We start from the raw sequence: 21608 nt of genomic DNA, 5'->3' as shown, positions 1-21608 counted from the left end.
AAACCAAGCTGCTCTACAAACAAAACCCATAACAGCATGCAAAGTCCAATGTTGCCCTCTTCCTGGGGTTTGGTTTAATTTAAGAAAGAAAACAACAGTAAGGTAACAAGGGTTCATCCTTCAGGACTGCTCAGCCCACATCTTAGATCCTCTCTCAGTAAAGAGCCCTTGTACTTGGGTGAGATAATAAGCCTCCGACCTCAGAGAGTCAACAGAACCAATTTAACCCTTTCCCACCAGGCTAAACACCTGTTACCAAGGTGAGGTGTTTCAGGCAACCATGGGAATCCTCTTACAGGGTATTCTGGTCGCACAGCAGCATTCTTAGGTCACAGATTAAAGGTCTCACATAAGAATGTAATTGAACAATCCAGTTACTGCACAATAAATCCCCTGAGCATTAGAATTGTGTCCATAATAGCTGCTAAACTTTAGTAAATGAGCCCTTAATCATTCATTGGTAATTAATTAATAAATAATTGCAGCTAGATAACTGTCTGAAGAAATCTCAAAAGCTATATTATATTAATTAAATACAGAAGTCTGAATTACACAACTTCTTACCAAACACATTCAGATTTTTAAATTTATTTTGTTTCAGCTTCGAGTTCACTTTCTGCAAACATTCCAGTGACTGAGACTCACTGGTGAAAGTGTCAGAGTAACAGCCATGTTAGTCTGTATTAGCAAAAAGAAAAGGAGTACTTGTGGCACCTTAGAGACTAACCAATTTATTTGAGCATAAGCTTTCGTGAGCTACAGCTCACTTCATCGGATGCATACTGTGGAAAGTGTAGAAGATCTTTTTATACACACAAAGCATGAAAAAATACCTCCCCCCCACCCCACTCTCCTGCTGGTAATAGCTTATCTAAAGTGATCACTCTCCTTACAATGTGTATGATAATCAAGTTGGGCCATTTCCAGCACAAATCCAGGTTTTCTCACACACCCCCCCCACACACACACACAAACCCACTCAAAGCATGTTTCAGAGTAGCAAGTAATTGCAGGAACTGGATTTGTAATTTACACACTCAAGTGCTTCCACACTCATCCAGTGTAGGAACAGAAAGGATCTGCTGTGACTTTTCTGACTAATCCCAACTAAGAATATTCAAAACTCAAGAAGTCAACTCAGGGAGCCTGAGCTTCAACAAGAGATTCATCATATAAATAAAAACAACAGATACATACAAGTTGGGAGGGGTTGCAAGCACTTTGGAGGACAGGTTTAAAATTCAAAATGACCTTGACAAATTGGAGAATTGGTCTGAATTCAACCAGATGAAATTCAATAAAGACAAGTGCAAAGTACTTCACTTAGGAAGGACAAATCCAATGTGTAACTACAAAATGGGGAATAACTGTCAAGTTGGCAGTACTGCTGAAAAGGATTGGTGAGTTACAGCAAATCACAAACAGAATATGAGCTGTCAAAGTGCTGCAACTGCAAAAAAAGCCAAATATGATTCTGGGCTGTATGAACAGGAATGTTGTATGTAAGACATGGGAGGTAATTGTCCCGCTCTACTTGGCACTGGTGAGGCCCCAGCCAATTCTGGGCACCACACTTCAGGAAAGATTTGGACATACTGGAGAGAGCAACAAAAGTTTAATTGGAAACTTTAAAAAACAAGTTGGGCAAACACCTGTCAGGGATGGCCTAGGTTTAGTTGGCCCTGTCACAGCTCAGGGGGTTGGACTTGCTGACCTCTCAACTTTCCCTTTCTAGAGGTGTTTTCTCACACGACAGAGGGTTGGTTTGAATCAGAGTTTCTCAGACCTGCAAACCCTTTTGTGTATCCTGTCACAAAACACGTATATCCTCAAAGAACCAGGAACTTGACTTCAAAGTTGACACCACCTGTAGCCCTTTCCAGGCAACTGTAACCAACATGACATTAATAAATTGGCACCCTAGCACCAATTTATACAGGTGTTTTATATAATGTCAGATAAGGATACTGCAGATGTATCTGACTATAGGAGTCACAGGGTTGCAACTGAAGGGGAAGTAGCTGGATGTCTGCAAGAGACGGTGTTTCTGGTCTCAATAGTCCTGATCCAGTCTAGTTTGCAAAACTGTTCAGTTTGGGTCTTGATTCATGCTTAGATGGATGACAACCTGCTTTTCTAGGCTTCATCCTTCTTCGTGATAGACATGGCAGTTCTAAATGAGTTTATGAGTTTTTTGGGAGATCTGAGTCTCAGCCCTTCCCTCCTGAAACAAAAAAGTTGTGCAGTTTCACCAGAAAAAAGAAAACATCATGCCAAGGTTGAAAAAGAAGGTTAAAGGAAGTAATATTTGGGGGGAAGGGAGAAAGCAAAATGAAAGAACATGAGAGTTAGAGGGTTGGATGAGACCTGTTCTGCAGCACTTACTCCTTATCACCTTAGCCCTGTCCTGCTCAGAGGCGTTCAGGCCAGAAGGGATCATCACCATCCTCTAGTCTGACCTCCTGCACATCGCAAGCCACAGAACCCACCAACTCCTGGACTAGACCCAGGGCCTCTGGCTGAGTTACTGAAGTCCTCAAATCATGATTTAAAGACTTCAAGTTACAGAGACTGCACCATTTACTCTAGTTCAGACCAGCAAGTGACCCTTCCCCATGCGACAGAGGAAGGTGAACCCCCCCAGCCTCAGCCAATCTGACTTGGGGAAAATTCCTTCCCAACCCCAAATATGGTGATCAGTTAGACCCTGAGCATGTTAGCGCGACCCAGGGACCTGGGAAAGAACTCACTGTAGTAACTCAGAGCCCTCCCCGTGTAGTGTCTCATCTCCGGCCGTTGGCAAGATTTGCTGCACCTACACGAGCTCCCCTGCACTGTGCTCCCTAGGTCAGGCTCATACTTTCATAGATTCATAGATATTTAGGTCAGAAGGGACCATTATGTTCATCTAGTCCGACCTCCTGCACAACGCAGGCCACAGAATTTCACCCACCACTCCTGCGAAAAACCTCTCACCGATGTCTGAGCTATTGAAGTCCTCAAATCATGGTTTAAAGACTTCAAGGAGCAGAGAATCCTCCAGCAAGTGACCCGTGCCCCATGCTACAGAGGAAGGCGAAAACCCCCCAGGGACTCTTCCAATCTGCCCTGGAGGAAAATTCCTTCCCGACCCCAAATATGGCCATCAGCTAAACCCTGAGCATACGGGCAAGATTCACTAGCCAGATACTACAGATACTGCAGCACTGCACAAGCTCCCCTGCTGTGCTAAGGTATTTCTTCCTCCTTCACCCCATGCCTGCCTTGCAACATTACAGAAGCCTCACAGCTTTTCCCTTCCCTCCCTATGCTTTTCTCCACAGCACAGACCTGCCCTACACTGTTATATTTGCCTCCCCTACCTTACAGCCTGGAGGGGCTCCATACCCAATCTTGGGTCTGTGCTGCAGTATTAGACGACTACCCCCTTCTGTGCTATCCCCTCGACCAGCAATGCAGAATTACAAGGCTTCCCCACCTCCCTGCCATGACATGCTATGTAGCTTAGATGGCAGAAGCCGTGGCGCAGAAGCTCACAGGTAGGGAGGATAACGCAGGGGAATATGCCTGGGGCTTGAGGTGGGATGAGAGGAGACTCAAGGAGGAGTAAGATGTGACAATTGTAATTTAGAGGTACTGCTTAAAAACAACCAGAAAACCATCAGCGACCCAGGAAAATGGTGCCGTAGCTCAGGAGTTTTCTTGGGCTGCACAGATACTGTACTACACACCGTAGTGAGATAATTTCATCCAAATGTGCAAATATGCAAAACAGATCACGCAACGGGCTCAAGCTGAAACACAGTCGGTAAAGCGACGTCCAAAACTCCCCCTCTAGGCTAAACGAACAGCAAGACTTTGCTGCCCAAACTCTTCCAGCAGCTGGCACACAACTCGTCTCCAGTCAGGGCAGGGGGGTGGGAATCTATGCTGCATTGCAACCTTGGTTCGCATTTACCCACCTCGACACTGACTGGACTTGAGCAGAACTGGAGGGAGAAAGGGTTAGATTTTTTCATCCCAACTGGCAGACAACAGCAGATTTCATTTCAACTGGCTGTCTCTTACACAGGCTATGCACATTGTGTGCCTGTTTACAAACACACAATGTATATACAGTACATATATAAACCACCCGCACGCCACATACAGGGAGAGAGATTTAAAAAGAAAAAATGTCTCTCTCCCCAGATACTGTAGGTTCCCCTGGCCTCTCATTTTTATTCTGCTTTATCTATCAAAAATATATTAACCCAAAAGCCTGTTTCCATCAAAGTCTCGATTCCATGAACATTTAAAGATAAGCCTTATCTTATTACTGGTGCATTAACAACAGAAATCTAAAGGGCTACTGCCAATCATCTGCTTTTCTCTTTTCTTCTTCTTCTTCTTCTTCTTCTTCTCAGAAGCCGCTTTGCAGACAGCTTGGCTGGAACCTCACAGGAATTCAGGCAGCGCCAGACACACACACACACGCCAAGAAACCCTAAAGGCACAAAATACATGGCGGCAACCTCATGGGGATTCAGGCAGGGCCTGGCACACACCCCCATAACTCCCCCAAAGGCACAAAGAAGCTAAGAGAGCTTACAGAGATTTAGGCAGTGCCAGGCAGGCATGCCCAAAGAGACAGAGAGCACCTGGCTGGAACTCCAGAGGGATACAGGCAGGACTGGGCACACATTCCCTTACAAGCACCGAAAGGGCAGCTGGCACCTCACAGGAATTCACATATACACACACCCTACTTCTATAGGGTATGGTCTTTTAACAGATGATCCCAAAGCACGTTTCAAAAGGGAAGGATGAGGAGGCAGCCACAGGGAGAGTAAGTAGCTCCTCCAAGTTCACGCAGTTGATCAGGGGCTGAGAGTGGGAAATATAACCCTAGTCTGCTTTCATTGCATCTATCTTCTATTACTACCTTTTCCTCACTGCCCATATTTCTTCTTTTCCCCTGTACCCAACCCCTTCCATGTCTTCTGTTTAAATGGTAAGAGGATTTTTTTTAGTAGAATGATTGTCTAAAGTTGTGCACCATCCAAGTGTTTGGCAGGGATGTTTGGTTGAGTTTTTAAAAAAATCTAGATATTGTAAGGAAAGTCCTAGCTGTAATGCAGGAGTCTTAATGGGCAGAGCTAAGATTGTAGTGGGAATCCTTAAATCTGAATTCTCTGCTTTGTTCACAATTAAATTATCCACCTTAACTTTGCAGCGATGTGGCTTTTGCTGTTTAATTAGAAGTTTTAATTCTGCAAGGAGTGTCACTGGGAACCCAAGCCAAAAATAACACAGACAGTTCCAAAGGCCCTTTGAAAAGCTTTTATATAAAAAAACAGAGCAAACAGCTGATCCAAGAGTGATAAACCTAGGTCTTCTGAAAAGAGTCGAGTGCACCTGGAGTGCAAGGAGTCAAGGCTACGGATGAACAAAAGGCATGATGCAGCCCATATCAAAACAAAACAAAGTCTCGTGGACAGGGCTGGACTCTGCACACAGAAGTTTCTGCTGGACACATTACTGGATACCTCTACTAATGTATTGTGAAATGGTCACCATCAGGGAACACAAGGCCCAGAAGCTGACCTTTTCTGTACTTTCTCTAACCTCAGCGTCTCCTGAGTTAGGGAACACAGCGTCTCCTGAGTTAGGTTGTTTGCCACCTATCTGGATAGCTCCAGGATTGCAGAAGCTTTGAAGTGCCTATTTAATTTGGGCCAGCACACGTCATCCTATAACAAGACTGTGTTGTGCCTGGACATGGTGGCATTACAATGCAACGTCACAACATTGCACCGAGATGAAACAAGGCAATCTTCACAACGGTGGTTATCATGTGGCCAACCAGACCTCCCAACACTATATATCTGCTTTATTTTTAAGGAGGTAGCAAAGAGGCCACACAGGGCTTCATGCTTGCCTCTTTGCCCAGCATGCCATTGCGAACATCAGGGATGGTTCAGGAGTTTTGGATCAAGCCCAAAACTAAAATGAAACCTTCCAACCTACGACATCTTTTGGAGACATTGCTACACCTCACTCAGCATCTCTTATTGCTTGTTCTTCCGGGATTTCCTGAGATGCTCTGGTCTTCAAGTCATAATCTTAATGCAGGAGAGCCTGTCACAGAGATGCTAGAAATAGAACAGATATAATACACTAGGCAATCTTGTCTTTTCGCACGTCTGGCCAATGCAAGCTTGTTCCCCATTGTGTACATTTAAATAGTTAGTGCAGTCTGATCATAACCTCCCAAATGACCAGTGCTTCCACCTCTCTCTCTTCCACAGTCTGAGAGTACATTGGTTGGAACCCATTACTGAGTAAGTGGACGGCAGAGCAATCACAGCCTATGTCCAATTGAATTTTTACAGATGATAAAAAGGGCATCTATCCACACATGCCTTAAAAATATCAACAACCACTAATCCCCAAAACAGGACTAAACTGCAGCAGCACAAATAAGCATAACCCACTACCAGCAAACAAGACAACTCAAAGTTCAAACCCCATTCCCCCCTCCCACAATTCCACATTTGCAGATGCCTGTGAAAAGAGATGAGCTGTGCAGCATACACCAGGGTGGATAAAAATCAATGATTTTAAAAAAATAAATAAAAAAAATGGATCTTTTTGGATAAAATGCTTTTTGAGGAAAAAGCCTATCTAAAGATAGTTTTAATTAAGATACATTATAGCTCAAAGATATCTCATCATGGAATAGAGATTATAAATTCTAATTCTATAGTATGAGACAATATAGTCATGTACTGTTTAAGAAAAGTTTTGTAAATGAGTTCCAATAGTTCATGGATTAGGGACCCAATCTTATGAAGTTCCATGGGCTTCTGTATAGATTATTTAGGTTAATCTTTCTATCTACCCAATGGGACTCAGTGCTCAGTCTAGAAGATACCATCAGAGATGCTTAGTTTTGCAGTTCTCAAACTGTGGATTTGGGTCTTCAGAGACAACATGCTTGTTAACAGCAAAAATGTTTTAAAATAAATAAATATCTAGAGGTAAGAAATAACAGACCTCAACCCTACTGTCCCGCTGCAAATTTGTGTACACAGAGTCAATCCCTTACCTCTCTCTAAAAGTGAAAAGTTTCAAAAAGTTCAATGAATAGAAGATTGTTGGGGGTGGAATAGATCTGGACAAGGAGAAGAAGTCCGGAGATAAATGTAAGAAGGGATAGACAGGCAGTAGAAACAAAAGTAAAACAGTTTGAGCAGCATATTCCAGAAGTCTTGAGGTCTTTCTGAGAGTAGCCTTCATTGATTTGAGATCTACCATACCATTCTCTCACCAGAAGGGAAAACCTATAATGGCAGCAGGCTGTAAAAGAGACCCAGTTTAGGAATAAGAACCATTCAAAAAATATATGTTTGCTGATGATGTTTTAAAGAAAGTCATACCAGTGAACTGCTGGAAATCAATTAAGCACTTGGATTCAGAGACTGTTGAAGTGATAATCTGACTTTTAACAGCAGTAACTTCTTCTGCCAGCGTAGAAAGAATATTTTCTTCCTTTGGACTAATTTATTACAAATTGAGAAATCATTTGGGACCTGAAAAAGCAGGAAAGCTTCTTTTTCTTTTCCAGATTATGAACAAACAGGAATATGGAGGTGAAGACGACTGAGTTAGCTGCAGAAGCCAGTATTTTAAATTTCTCATGTTGACCTGGTGACACAGTCAATTTAATTTTTGTTTTTTTTTAAAAAAATATATTTCATTTAACTATTTTAATTAAAAACAATTTTAACAAAAACAAACCTGATTTTAAAAATCTTGAATTTTAAAAATCTGTTGTTTAAATTCAAAAATTCATATGCTTGTTTTGTTAAAATATTATGTTTGCTGTTGAATAATAAATCCAGAATACATAACGTTGTTGTTTTAGTTAAATAAAACAATTTAAATGTCTGTCTGATGATGTTCTCCTCCTAATACAGCATGTCAAGAAAATCCTCCAAATATTAATGATTAACGTGTTGAATTGGAGATAGTTCACCTCCCAGTGACTTCATAAATATCTGCTTCAATTACTTTTGGTCAATGAAATAACCAAACAATCATTCATTTTCTGATATAGCTGTAAAACTAATCTGAAAAGTTTTCAAAATAAATCACTTTAAAAATGAATAGTGTGTACCTTCTAAATATGAAACCTACATCTATCTCTGAGTTGTGAAGAATATGTATTAAGGTTATAACAACCAACAAGAACACACTTTTATGTAGAAATCCATGGTTAAATTGAGTCTTCCTGACTAGTGATTTAAATCAAATCCACCCTGGCATACCCTGAAGGACCTCAGACTCTGGCTGGTTTGGACCACCATGGGGAGTGAATTCCAAAGCTGAGGGGCCTCCAGAGGATACCCTGGAAACAACCCCTTCTCATGTGTGCCACTGGGGGCTTCAGCTTAAGCATCTCTGATCTCAGCTGTGGCAGCACTGCAAGGAGAAAGAGGGGTAGGGTGCGGGGGAGTGTCTCTGAGGTAGGCAGATGCAAAGCATGTAGGGCTTTATAGCTCAAACCATCTGTAAAATGGGGGTAAACACTCAGCTCTCTCAGGTGCTGCTGCCAAGCTTAAAGTCTGTAATATGCTTCAAAAGCAGGAGCTGCTAGAGAAGGAAAAAATCATTACCCTGGATGATCACACTTTGTTAACATCAGACCACCTCAGTTTAAGGTAAATTCATTTTCAGTTGACAACAAGACCAAGCCACCAGCCGGAAGCAGAATTCAAAATAGGCTGAGTTTTATGGCTGGGGGGAGAATGTAGAAATAAACTGTAGCACTTGAAAAAATATACCGTAGGGATGTGAAATTAACCAGTAAAACACTATAGATGTTTGTGCATGTTGGGTGTTTATTTTTCAATCAAGTGCACATGTCCAGATAACGACAGGATGTTTGAACTGTGCACATCAGGTCTTTACTCTCTGCTTATATTAATGTCATTCACCATCAGACCCTAGTGGAAGATAAATAGATTGAAGGGAGATGGGGAGGTATCCGAGTTTGACATCGCTTCCTCCTCATTCTGTTATTGATGCCTTAAGAAACAAAATCCATTGACCTCACCATCAGGGGAGAGAGACAGACAGACAGATTCAAACCCACAACAGAAGGTGCAGAACAGAGTGATTCAGAAGCAGCCCCAAGATGCTTGGAGATGGGCACTCTTGAGACTGTGGAAGAATTAAGGCAATTTCTTGTAGTCTGAAAATGACAAGCATACAAAGTAACTGAAGCTGCTCAAGCCAAAAGGGAAGAGATGAGCCACTCACCTATCATGCAGCATGCGTTCCAGAGAATCTTAAAGGGATTGCCGGTCTGCCAAATCCTTCCTAATGTTCACATCACTGGACTTCTTCACCACTCAGACACCTTGGAAAACTCTGAAGCCACAGTGCCAGGTGGTAGCCATGGGCCAAGCACACAATGCAGGGAGAGGGGTTTACAAGTAGAAAGGTGGATTCAAGCAATAACAAACATTCTGAAGTCAATCAAGCAAAAAGCACCTGTAATATCTCCTCCTCTTGCCCCTCCTTTAGATTCTTGGCCAGGACTCTAGAACAGGGGTGGGCAAACTATGGCCCTACATTTTAATCCAGCCCTCGAGCTCTGGCTGGGGAGCAGGGTCCGGAGCTTGTCCCACTCTGTGTGTACAATGGCTCCCAGAAGCAGCGGCATGTGGGGCAGCCAGGGGGCTCCACACACTGGGGCAGCCAGGGGGCTCCACACACTGGGGCAGCCAGGGGGCTCCACACACTGGGGCAGCCAGGGGGCTCCACACACTGGGGCAGCCCTAAGCGCCACCCCCACAGCTCCCATTGGCTGCTTCTGGCAGCTGCTTGAGGTAAGCGCTTCCCAGAGCCTGCACCCCTGGCCCCCTCCTGCACCCCAACCCCCTGCCCCAGCCTGGAGCACTCTTCCACCCTCGGTCCCAGCCCAGAGCACTCTCCTGCACCCCCAATCCCTCATCCTCAGCCCTATCCCAGAGCCCGTATCCCAGCCTGGAGCCCTCCCCTCCCCTCCCCCCCACCCCAACCCCCTTCCCCAGCCCAGAGCCCCCTCCTGCACCCCAAATTCATTTTTGGCCAAACCCCAGAGCCCACATCCCCAGTCGGAGCCCGCACCCCCTCCCACACCCCAACCACCAATTTTGTGAGCATTCATGGCCCGCTATACAATTTCCATACCCAGATGTGGCCCTCGGGCCAAAAAGTTTGCCCACCCCTGCTCTAGAACCACCAAAGGAAAGACCAGTCCCCAAAGAATCCTTTTTAGGTGCCAAGTCCTCTCCCAGCCTGCACAGCACCCATTGCAGCTGAGGACAGGATTTGGGAGTAGCCAAGTCTTCTGCTTTTGGTTATATTTTGCCATACAACTGATTCATAATGCCACAGGTCCTCACACTGAAGAGATGCACACTACTGCTCAATTTGAAAGCCTCTCGCTGCGGATTATCCAGAGATCTGGGACACAACATAACACCATGACAAAGGTGCCATGAACACTGGGGCTTAGGCTACAATCCATTAGCATTTCTTGTGAATTCCTCCTCCTTTCTGTTTCTCATGCAATTGTAATTAACGGGCAATAGAAACAGCCCCATGCAAAGGGTGTGGCTGTGTGAAAGGATTGGGCAACATTTATCATCCTCACTCAGCCTGCTCCCCTTTCTGTTCACTCCCACAGGGACACAACTGTTATTTAGCAATGTTAGTCGCTAGATGCCCTATGGATTTGAGCTGGGATTCCCAAAAGTGCTCAGCATTGCCCTAAATTCTGTTTAATCGAAGTCAGTGTTAAAACTCCCATTGACCTCAGTGGAAGCAAAGTTAGGGCTATACTGAGCACTTGTGAAAACCCATCCTAAAGATATAAGTTACTGCCAAAAAGGTAGGACATTCCTGCCCTGCTTCCATTAAGTTGACTGGGGGCTTGTGGGGAATTCCATGGGTGTCAACGGTCTTAAAGCATGTCTCTTGTGCCACTCACTGTAGGTCAAGAGATTTAGTCAGCGTGATCTGTTGTGGGAGAGAGCTCCATAATCCTGGGGGCTACACTGAGACTGTCCAGCCCCCAACTGTCACAAGTTCAAACTTGGGCTCCAACAGTTTAAGTGCCTCTGTTGCATGTAGCTAACCAGGACAGGAGTGGATAGAGAACAGCTATTGAAACAGCTCGGTCCTGAACCATTCAGGGCTTAGGAGGACCAGAAACAGGCCTGACATTTGATTGGTACCTAACGTAGGGTGCAAAAGAAAAAAGTTACAGTGACTTTGTGCTGCTCAGTTCTACTCTCAAGCCTTTGTGACATAACAAACCACTGTCCTGATTGCTATTGGGAGATCACTCACCATGACTAGAAACTCCATTAAAGGAACCAAGAAGCAGGAGGAGGTTGGTTAGGAAGGAGTCACTATTTACACACAGAGTACCTTGGTAAATCAGCTGTGATTGAGGAAGAAAAAAAGATTATGCACAAGTCCCAAGGATATCCCCAAAACCTAGGGTTGTTTTAAAACAGCCCACATGTGACCCAGACAGTTGCGGTACTGTATGGCAATCAAAGAGAAGAGATGTCCCAGACTCTCAAAGAAAGTGGCAAATTACGATTAAATTATATCACTGGGTCAGTGTACAAAGCATGGCCTCAAGGTATCCGAGACATGGCAACTCACTGGCTGCCCCACGTGCTAAATTATTGATTATACACCCAGTACGTGGAACAAAGGGATAGCGTAGCAGTGAGCAGAACAGAGGTGTAACTGCAGCTGAATTCTTGCTAGGTCAGGGTCTCCCCAGCCAGCCACCTCCCTCACATTAACAGACACACACACACACAAGATTGATATTTGAATTTTAAACTCACAAGCCCCTTCATTTTATTTTACCAAGAGATGTGCCTTGGTTCATCAGAACTAACATAGCTATAATTTGGATAGTCTGAATATTTGCCAGCAAACTCCTCCTGGACCTAGACTCTTCGGGGTTGAAGGACATTTGAAAGGCCACTTACCCTGGATTTGCAATAATAATAATATAATAAGTGTATTGGGTTTGGCTTTAGCACTCTGATATCACAAGGTCTTAATGAACTTAATGTAGAGAACACACAGACACACAAACATGACAGTTGTCCAATTGCTAGAATATTACTTATATACAAGGATAAACTCAAAGCCTTTCACTTCTAAAATTTAGTCATTGATGTGGATTATTCAGGCTTCTCAACAATTCAAATAATTAACAGCTCCCCACTAGAAACATATATAGTTCCTTTCTGTTTGGCAGCTACAGGGTTAAAGAATCAGATAAGGTAATGAACAGTCACCTGTCTTTCTGACAGAACAGGTCTGTTCATTTTAATGACAATCTTCACTGCAAGAGGGTGCATGGGGGTTGGTGGGGAGGGGGGAGAGGAAGAGGATTAATTCCTTTTCTTTTAAGACTTTGAAAGGAATTAATCCATGGACATAGCTGAAGGGGTGGGGGCAGCATAGGTTGCTGTCCCCATGTCCTCCATGTTTGTAACTAGAGCAGCAATTCCCAGGGTTCTACAATGTAGACACTCATGGCTCCCTAATTTCTGATCATCAGCCAGGGCTGGGGAAAGAGCTATGCATGCTCATCCCCATCAGTACCCAAAGGTTAGCCCTGACCCAGGCTTAATGCAGTGCTCTCAAACGAGTTTCCCACCGCTAGGCCCCTGAAAAGCAACCTTGTGTCTCCACTCCTCACCAGTACAACAGGTGCAGGGTACGAGCCAGGAGTCCTTGATTCAAGCTTTTTGTTTCAGTCTCATCATTTCCCATCGCAAGCCGGGTGGAGAGAGATAAAGGCCGTCAGTCTGTCTGCAGAACAGGCTGGCTCTGTTTGCCCTGCGCCCCAGCGAATAGAAGCTGCTAAGCTTTAATGGAGCACTCAGGTTTCCATCGATGCCAGCTGCAGATAGAGCGGCCCAGTGGCAAACAAATTCAGGTCCCCGGGGGCTGCTCAGATTCTCCCCTCATTTGTTAGTTTATGTGTAAAGTACAGTCAAGCTAATTCCTGCTTGCGTGGCTGGAAAGATACATTTTCCTGCTCTTTGGGTTCACTAAAAAAAAAAAAAAAAAATGAACAAGTGCAGGAGGGCTAATGGAGTAAGAGCATTTCCCAGGGCTCAAGCAGCAGCAAACACCTTCCGCTGGGAATTCTCTGAGGAACACTCCATGCGAAGGTGAAGTTGTGCAGCTCTCTGTAATAACCAAGAACCATTTGTTACACAAAGGGGCAGGAGCTGTCTTAATAGCTACATGTTCAGATGGGCTTAAATCCAATAGCTTCTTGTGGCATCAGTTGTTGGATTTCTTATATGCTTAATAACGTGCCAATAAAAAAGGAAGGCATAAGTGGTACTGGTAAGGGCATTATTTGCATACAAAATATTAATGAAGCCATTTAAATTGGGGCTGTAGGCATCACATCAGGGAAAAGGGTCAGACTCACCATCACTTCAAATCCCAGCTTAGAATTCATGTGAAAATGATGCCCAGCAACACGCCACCACAGCTTTGCACGGAGATACCACATCTAGTTGAAATTGCGGGGGGAAATTTAAGTATGTAGATGGCAAGGTAGCTGAATTGAACTGCAATTGTATCTGTCCATCTAAATACTCATGTGGCCCGCGTCACCAGAATATCTGAATGCCTCAAAAATCATATAAATCCCTAGGAGGCAATCGCCCAAATCAACAAAACTTCATGCAGTTTAGATGTAAAATGTGGATCCAAATCCAAGCTGTAAACCCCTCTCCCCCACTTAAAAAAATGTTCAGGGTTGTTTTGATTTAGGCTTGATAATAGAGACAGCAGAGATGAAATTTGGGTCCAGAATGGGGTTCAGATTCCAGTCACCCCAGAATATGGGGATGTTTGGGTTTAGGGTTGTAGTTAGTGAGAGGGACAACCCACTGGAATGGCAAAGGGTGCTTCTTGGATGGTAGGCCATCGAAAACCCAGAGTGTGGCCAGGAGTGGTAATGGAGGTGCAATAGGTGGCATTCTTCCATCTGATTCAGTAATCATGAGGCATGATGTTTGGTCTAAGATACCAAGTGTCATCTTCCAGATATAGCATTAAACTGAGCTTTGCTTGGGAACATTAAAAATCTCAGGATACCTTCAAGACAGTGTGGGAGTTATCACTTGTGTCAGACAAAATTCCATCCCTCAAGGAGGAGGATGGTCCAGAGCACAGGGCACTGGATAGGACTTGAAAACCTAGGTTCATGTTCCATGGCAGCCAGAGACTCCCTGCATGACCTTGGGCAAATCACTTCTTCCAACCTGTGACTCATTTCCCGCTCGTAAAATAGGGATAACACTTCCCTCCTTCATGGGGGTGTTGTAAGGATAATATCCATTAATGATTTTGAGGCACTCAGATACTCATGTGGCCTGTATCACCAGAGTATCTAGATAGACAGATACAATTGCAGTTCAATTCAGCTACATTGCCGTCTACGTACTTGAATTTCCCCATGCAATTTCAGCTGGCTGTGGTATCTCCGTGCAAAGCTGTGGTGCAGTGTTGCTGGGCATCATAGCATGATGGGCATTTTCTACTCCGGGGGCAGGGGCGGGGCGGGAAGCTGCATTTTGGTGATCAGTGAGGGGATTCTGTTGCTCTACATCGCCACATGGCTTTACCTGGATTTTATTTTTATGAGTTCAGGATGATGAGGCACTCCAAACCACTAAATACCTACATATGACAGAGCACTGTCAGAATTTACAGGCAGGAGCCACCAGGTATTTACATTAGAGCATTCCCAACAAGAACATTTAAGTATCAGTCCACTTTTCAATTGTGGTTTATTTTCTACATCACACTTCATTTTCTATTTGTTGCAAACAAATGAACACTGCTATCTCCAGTTCTCCAGGGAATAAAGGCAGCAATTAAAGAGAATAAGGAAATTATGGAGAAGTTTAAAGATTTTGCTGAGGCAGTCTTACCACAGAGGATGTTGGCAAGATACCTACCCAAGCCCTATTGTTTCAGGTAAGAAGATAATATACTGTCAGCGATTGAGGTGTCAAACCAAACTAAAGAATTAGAAGAGCAGTAAGTCACCACAAATGGTCTATATCCAAAAGACTAAAGGAATGAGTTGCTAACAAAAATATGCACTCTCATTAAAATCAGCTACTATACTGGCAGATAGTAGGGTAGCAAATGTTGTGCCTATCTTTAAAAACAGGGCTATGAGTGATCCTTGGAATTACAGACCAGCAAGCTTTATTTCAGTGCCAGGTAAACTGGTTGAAGCAATAATTAAAACCAGAAAAACAGAAAACCTAGATAAACATGATCTGAGGAGTGCCAAACCGGCAAAGTTTCTGCAAAGGAAAATTGTATCTTGGTCTACTGGAATTCTTCCAACAAAGCTGCAAAATAATGGATAACTGAGGACCAGCTGACAATTTGGGCTTTCAAGTGCCTCACAAGAGACTAAGGAACAAAATAAGTAGTCACAGGGTGAGTTGTATAGTCATGTCATGGATTAAAAATTGGCTAAGAATCAGAAAACAAAGGGTAGGAATAAATGGTCCAGTTTCAACATGATGAAAGGTTAACACTGGGGTTGCTCCATGAGTCCATACTAGCACTGGTATTGCTTACTGTATTAAGGATCTGAAGTGAGGAACAGTGATGTGGTAAAATTTGCAGAGGACACAAAATTAAGTTCATTGAGGCTCAGAAGATGAGGAGGAACTTCAGAGAGACCCAACAAAGCAAGGTGAGTGGGCTAGGGTAAGGAAAACAAAATTCACCATTGACAAAAGCAAGATAAATCACATAGAAAGAATAATTTAAATGGTCAAACAAATTGTTGAGTTCTAAATTAACTGTAATGACTCAGGATAAAAGATCTGGGCAGCACTGGGGGCAGCTCAACAAAATGTGATCAATCCACAGCAGGAGTCAGAAAAGGTAAACAAAATATTATGATGGATAGGGAATGGATAGATAATAGCCAAGTATTATAGAGCTATTATATAATTAGTGGTACATCCCTTTACTCGAAGTATTGTGATCTGGTTTGGCCATCCTATTTTTAAAGAGATATTTTGATTGAAAATTATTAGAAGCACAGAAAAACTTGCCTATGAAGAACAAGTTATAAGATTTGCAATGTTCAGAAAGGAGATGAGAAAGGGGATGTGGTAAAGGTAAACAAAATAATGAATGGTATAAAGAAGGCAAATCAGATGTTTCTGTTTACCCTCTCATAATGCAAGAATTATGAAACGGAAAGGCAGAAAATGTAAAAAACTGATGCATTTTACATAGTTGCATAATTAACCTGTAATATTCCATGTTACCAAATATCTTTGAGTCTCTGTGTTTAGCAGGATTTTTTAAAGGATTGGATATTTGTGTGGGTAATGAGAACATCCACAGTTACATTAGAGGCGATATGAATCCTCAAGCTTCAGGACATAAGTCAACCAACAATTGACTGGAGTTTGGCAGAAACTTCCCCAATGAGAAGGTTTATTCCATAATTTTCCACTATGGGTTTTTTTGTACCTTTCATGGAAGCACCTGACACTGTCCCCTGACAGAGACCAGATACTGGACTAGATGGACCACTGATCTGATCTTCTCTGGCAATTCTTATCTTCCTGTGAATCTGCACTGAAGCAGCAGGAAGGAAGGCAAATGAAGAAAGAAGGGAGCCTGAGGAATATGTAAAGCACATCTACCCTCAAGGGACGTTCACACCAAACATGCACGTCATGTGCTTTGCACAGTGTGTAATAGATGGCTGACATCAGCAGATAAAAGAGAACAAGAACTCCCCACGCAACTCTCTTCTATATTGCTAGGCAGGATTGAAAACTGGAACTGATGTAAACTGCAAATATAGCAACTGACTCCAAAGATAGGAAGGGATTCCTGTCCTGCCTGGAAGTAAAACATAACAGCGTTAATCAGCCAAAGGGAAGGCTGATCCAGAGCCAGAGTGAAATCAACACTTCCCCCCATCTGCCATTTAATTCTGAACCCTGGTCTTTCCAATCTGTAGATTTTCATAGGTTTCATTTAAAATGGAAAGAGAAACCCACGCACCCTGGAAGTGACAAGGGCCAACCAGAAAGATGCATGTTATTTAGCAGAATGTTTCTGATGACCTGGCACAACAAGCAAAAGATAGCTGCAGGCAGAAGGGTGCAAGCTAATCCCTGCTGTGTGGCTGCCCTGTAGAGACAGTTGATCCGTCTGCAATTCTGAACTGCCAGTCACAGCTTCAACATCTTAATACACAGCATGTAGTAATTAAAATTTCCAATTAAGAAGAAAACTAACTAGCAAAACGAATGTTGTAAATTAGCAAGCTTTATGTACAAATTGAAGAAGGTTTTTGTTGCTCCTTAAAAGAGCATGTTATGTTAGCATTTGAAGTAAATGATTCTGGACAAAGCTATTGTGACATCCCTTGTACCCATTTTAGTAACGTGATACAAGTAATGTTCTCCCAACAAGTCTCCTTTGTTAGGGAGCATGGCCTCCAATAAAGAACTCATCTCATCATCTGCCTATGAAATCAAACAAGAACTGAGCATAACTGGACAGATTCTTTATGCATTGTCCCAGCAAAAGGGGATGCCACTTCAGACTTGCTTCTACTTTCATCCCAGGAAAGAAACTAAGAGACTTTGACGGAATCTGTAGGTACAACCCTTAAATTCGGTAACAGTGAACACGAACCTGGGCTTGAGTGTGACAGGTAAATGAAGGGACCCCTGCACAAAGGAGGGAGGATGAGACTTGAGGTCAGAAGACTCATTCCCAAATTCCCACCTGACCCATTGAGTAACTTTGGGCAACTCACTCAGCTAACACTGGTCTTTGCCTTCATTTCCCCATTTCTACAATGAGAATAGACTCACCTGTAGAACATGGATTTTGTGAAGTTAAATTCCTATACGTTTTGTAAAATACTTTTGAGTTTCTTGGATAGAAAGTGCACGCCTGCTGGAAGGTCGTTCAAGTCTAATCACATAACACATTGTGTTTAAAGGCATTTTTCACATTAAAAGACTATTCTGCTGCTTAAATGTTTGTGTCTAATATGTGTTTGTTATTAAAATAGCATTACTTTATTAGATATATATATGAGTTTGTGTGTGTGCGCGCATGTGTGAAGGCTGGGCAATTTTCTTCAACTTTCAAAATTTTTGATGCTCATAAAAGCAAAGGATTCATAGCCCTGGCTAGAACCAGGCAGAGCAAAGTCAGATGCTCTTAAAGATTCTTCTACACAGCTCAGCCAATGTATTTCAATCCTACACTGCAGATACCTCTGTTATTTCAATCTTGGGCCGCAGCAGGTCTACAAATGCATCTCAGGCTAGGCCTGCACCATCCTCATTTATCAGCTCTGCTAGTGCACCTCATCCCTGACCTGTAAGACCACTTAGCCAGTCATTATTCTAGTCCTACACTTCTGCCTCAGACTGCCAGTCATGCTGTGCTTTGGCAATCGGTGTGGTAGTTCTGGGGGATGGAACTAGACTGCGTCCAAATAATTCACTTGTTCAGATAGGCTATAATAGAGATCAGACCTCTGGAGTTTAAAAGGCTACTGCAACAACTGAGATATGTAGCACCCTGGGGTTCCCTCCTCCCACAAAGGTTGCTTTCCTTTGACAGAGCTTCTGGACTGCAACATTTTAGGGAAGGCAGAAATCATCTTAATAGCAGCTCAAAACCACTTAAAATACCTTTGAAGAGAGAGAACATTTTTAACAGAATAATTCTCTTTTGCATAATAACAAACATGAAACACATTGGAGCTCTCCCAAATAAACATCCCTTCAAATCCATCCTGAATACTTAACTCTTTTGCTCCACTTCCCAAAGCCAACCTCCACCTTTCCTGTCCTCTAACACAACATGGACTCTCTGCTGTCTAGTTTCTCCCTTGCACATTTATCAACAGCTTAAACTAATCTTAATTCACACAAAAATTATATTTAAAAAGGAGTCGAGATGCTTGTATGACAAAATGTGTGTCTTGTGATCCATCACTGTAACTTCCATCCTTCCCATACAGCCAGCCCTTGTGTTTCTCACCCTTCACTTTCCTTTGGCTAATTTAGGCCTCATTTTTATGAATTGCTGAGTACCTTCAGCTCCGATTGATTTCTGAGAGACTGGTAGTCTTAATATGTTATGAGGTATCATACACACTTCCGGCGCTATATAAATTATGAACAACAAACAGCATTGTTAATTCAACATCACATCACTCCAATATTAGAAATCTGATGAGTCATTGCTTTAACTTTGATACATTACCCTTACAGGAAGTCGCAGCAGGGTACAATAATCATTGTAATTAACAGACACGCCCCCACCCCCATCACCTACATTTAGATACAAAGCAAAGGATGGTGGGAAAAGCTTTCCATTCAGATCTCCCCTTCAGTCCAGTATTCACAAGCCTCTCATGAGGACACCACAAAACTGCATAAGTAGCTTCTTCAGAGAGCATCCAGGTATGGGATGTAAGCAGTGCAGGTCCCATTGCAATGAGTTATTATTGTCTAGGGAGTTTAATTATTTTCCCATTCTTTTTAAATAAACTCTTCACTGTTTTCTAATCGTGTTAGAGAGATAAAGAAGAAACTGAATAGAGAAATGACGAGATGGCAACGTGGGCTCCATTTGCCTCGGAGATGGATAGGTGCATTATACAGAATAATCCCCAGGACGTGGCTTCTGATCTAATTAGACAAACATTAGCTCAGCTCAATATACAGAACCCACAGATGTACACAAGCTCAGGGAATGGACATGTCACCTGATCGGAACTTCTCCATCATCCCAATGGGGATGTCGAAGAAGATTTTAACAGCACAGTACAGCTATAACATGGAAACATAAGGATAAATTACAACTCAATGATCCATTCCTGTTTGTTAATAATAGGCAATAAGGGCTGAAACGTAAAATTTGGACAGAGGGTCTCTGTGAGACCAAAAACAGTTATATGCTAGAACCACGTTCATTGGGATACCACTCCCCTATCACTGTGGTACTGATCATCCCGGCATTTGGGCTTTGGAAATGTTTAGTTCAAAAGTGCCAGAGCAGTAAGAGACATCAGCATACAACTTGATCCCCCTGCCCTTCCACTCTCATTTCACTGTGGAAAGCCCCATCCCAAAATATTAGACATAACCACAACAACATCCTATTGGTTAAATCTGAACTTGATAACCTCTGTTGGACCATCTCACTCTGGAGAAAAGATAAAATCAAAATTACTGAGTATTCACTTACAGGCTCAATGCCATGTGAAACTGACTGACACCAAAGTTCCTGAATGTTGGTGAGCTAAAGATGAAATTTCACAAAAACTGACAGCATATAACAATCCCCCCTCCCCACCCCCCAAAAAAAAAAAAAAAAAAAAAACCCCAAGAACACACACATACATTCAGGACATGCAATATTTTTAGATGTGATACTGCTGGGAAATTTACAGGCAGACTGCACACAGATGAACACTTTTTCAGGTCTCTCACACACCTAACTCAGCCTCAAGAGGAAGTGGCCTACTAGGCACAGCAAGCATCTGGTTCAAAGAAGGTTACACACCACTGAACCATTACTACGTCATCTTTTATAAGAGGATTTTTATGCTTTGGGTGATAGACAATATACACATCTTAAACAGGGTCCTGATATAAGCTGTTTGCCTTTTTGCAGGGGCATTATACTTAAATCTGAAGATTAAAATCTATTTCCTTTCCAAAAGACAATGGCTTCTCAAATAGTTAAAGCAGAGCTGAGGTTTCTTATACTCACTTTTGCTTTCGATACATGTGATATCTTCATACCAGATCAAGGAAACTAAACCTCAAACTCAGGTCTCAGATGAGCAAATGAAGAAGGAACGGTTACTTACTCTACAGTAACTGATTCCTTGAGATATGTCATCCACATAGAATCATAGGACTGGAAGGGACCTTGAGAGGTCATCTAGTCCAGTCCCCTGCACTCATGGCAGGACTAAGTATTATCTAGACCATTCCTGATAGGTGTTTGTCTAACCTGCCCTTAAAAACCTCCAATGATGGAGATTTCATGACCTGCCTAGACAATTTATTCCAGGGCTTAACCAGCCTGACAGTTAGGAAGTTTTTCCTAATGTCCAGCCTAAACCTCCCTTGCTGCAATTTAATCCCATTGCTTCTTGTCCTATCCTCAGAAGTTAAGTTTTTCTCCCTCTTTGTAACAACCTTTTATGTACTTGAAAACTGTTATGTCCCCTCTCAGTCTTCTCTTCTCCAGACTAAACAAACCCAGTTTTTTCAATCCTCCCTCACAGGTCACGTTTTCTAGACCTTTAATCATTTTTGTTTCTCTTCTCTGAATTTTCTCCAATTTGTCCACGTTTTTCTGAAATGTGGTGTGACAAAGTTCCTCCTCTACTTTGGTGGGTCCTGCGCTTATTGGTGGATTTTGCTCACCTCAGAGATTCACGGCAGCCCTCAGTTTGGCCACTTTCATGGCTC

The 21608-nt window shown here is 42.9% G+C and overlaps 1 protein-coding gene across 1 annotated transcript in view; it reads right to left on the bottom strand.

Moving 5' to 3' along the window:
• The window catches only part of EEFSEC (eukaryotic elongation factor, selenocysteine-tRNA specific), a 223087-nt gene that overhangs the window by 20644 nt on the left and 180835 nt on the right, over positions 1 to 21608 (bottom strand). The gene's annotated exons all lie outside the window — the stretch shown is intronic.

This window comes from Lepidochelys kempii, chromosome 7 (assembly GCF_965140285.1).
Source record: "Lepidochelys kempii isolate rLepKem1 chromosome 7, rLepKem1.hap1, whole genome shotgun sequence".
NCBI classification, from domain to species: Eukaryota; Metazoa; Chordata; order Testudines; family Cheloniidae; genus Lepidochelys; species Lepidochelys kempii.
Note: the sequence above shows the minus strand (reverse complement) of the source record. Positions and strands in the feature narration are given on the sequence as shown.